Source organism: Arachis ipaensis, chromosome B3, assembly GCF_059453495.1.
Source record: "Arachis ipaensis isolate K30076 ecotype BB chromosome B3, ASM5945349v1, whole genome shotgun sequence".
Lineage (NCBI taxonomy): Eukaryota > Viridiplantae > Streptophyta > Magnoliopsida > Fabales > Fabaceae > Arachis > Arachis ipaensis.
In genome coordinates, this window is record NC_142438.1 from 92,335,703 (window position 1) to 92,337,611 (window position 1,909).

Below are 1,909 nucleotides of genomic sequence, written 5' to 3' on the forward strand. Positions count from 1 at the left end.
AAAAATATCTTTCCTTTATTTCACTCATAATTTTTGAAAATTTGATTTGATTTAGTCAAAAGTTTAAAAAAAAAAATTTAGTTGCTTCTTATGAGTCAAATCAAATTTTCAATTTAAAAATTCTATCTTTTTCAAATCTTTTTCAAAAATCAAATCTTTTTCATTTATCTTTTATGATTTTCGAAAATTTCAAAAATTATTTTCAAAATCTTTTTCTTATTTTTATTTCATATTTTTGAAATTAATGCTAACAATTAATGTGATTGATTCAAAAATATTAAGTTGTTACTTGCCTATTAAGAAAGGTTCAATCTTTAAATTTTAAAATCATATCTTTTAGTTTCTTGTTAGTCAAGTAATCAACTTTAAATTTTCAAAATCAAATCTTTTTAAATTTCGTTTTCAAATCTTTTTCAAAATAAATTTCAATCACATCTGTTTCAAAATCAATTTCAAAATCTTTTCTGACTTCTTTTCTAACTTCTTATCTTTTCTAATTTGATTTTCAAATCTTTTTCAATTAACCACTTGACTTTTTAATTGATTCTTATCTTTTTCAAAACTACCTAACTAATTCTCTCTCTAATTTTTGAAAATCCCTTCCCTCTTTTTCAAAATTCCTTTTTTAATTAACTAATTGTTTTAATTTTAATTTAATTTGATTTCAATTTTAATTTTTGAATTTTAACTTTAATTTTAAATTATTTTTATTTTAATTTTTCGAAATTCTCTCTCTCTCATCTCATTCTATTTATTTATTCATCTACTAACACTTCTCTTCCACCCAAAATTCGAACCCCATCTTCCTCTCTGTGTTCGAGTTTTCCTCTTCTCCTTCTTATATTCTTCTCTTCTTATACTTGCATAAGGAATCTCTATACTGTGACATAGAGGATTCCCTATTATTATTTTCTGTTCCCTTCTTTTTCATATGAGCAGGAGCAAGGACAAGAATATTCTTGTTGAAGCAAACCCTGAACCTGAAAGGACTCTGAAGAAGAAACTAAGAGAAGCTAAAATACAACAATCCAGAGAAAACCTTATAGAGAATCTTGAAAAAGAAGACATGGCCAAAAATAACAATAATGCAAGGAAGATGCTTGGTGACTTTACTGCACCAAATTCCAATTTACATGGAAGGAGCATCTCAATCCCTGCCATTGGAGCAAACAATTTTGAGCTTAAACCTCAATTAGTTTCTCTGATGCAACAGAACTGCAAGTTTCATGGACTTCCATCCGAAGATCCTTTTCAGTTCTTAACTGAATTCTTGCAGATCTGTGATACTGTTAAGACCAATGGGGTTGATCCCGAGGTCTACAGGCTTATGCTTTTCCCATTTGCTGTAAGAGACAGAGCTAGAATATGGTTGGACTCTCAACCTAAAGACAGCCTGAACTCTTGGGATAAGCTGGTCACGGCTTTCTTAGCCAAGTTCTTTCCTCCTCAAAAGCTTAGTAAGCTTAGAGTAGATGTTCAAACTTTCAAACAGAAAGAAGGTGAATCCCTCTATGAAGCTTGGGAGAGATACAAGGAACTGACCAAAAAGTGTCCTTCTGACAAGCTTTCAGAATGGACCATGCTGGATATATTCTATGATGGTCTGTCTGAGCTATCAAAGATGTCACTGGACCATTCTGCAGGTGGATCCATTCACCTAAAGAAAATGCCTGCAGAAGCTCAAGAACTCATTGACATGGTTGCAAATAACCAGTTCATGTACACTTCTGAAAGGAATCCTGTGAGTAATGGGACGCCTCAGAGGAAGGGAGTTCTTGAAATTGATACTCTGAATGCCATATTGGCTCAGAACAAAATATTGACTCAGCAAGTCAATATGATCTCTCAGAGTCTGAATGGATTGAAGGAATCATCCAACAGTACTAAAGATGCCTCTTCTGAAGAAGAA

General features: G+C 31.6%; 1 non-coding gene across 1 annotated transcript; it reads right to left on the reverse strand.

Annotated features, from left to right (window-relative positions):
* Positions 1-1,459: 1,459 nt before the first annotated feature.
* On the reverse strand, positions 1,460-1,567 carry LOC148571577 (small nucleolar RNA R71). The gene has a single exon (XR_015907789.1). It is a non-coding gene; the product is annotated as a small nucleolar RNA R71 (small nucleolar RNA).
* Positions 1,568-1,909: the final 342 nt, after the last annotated feature.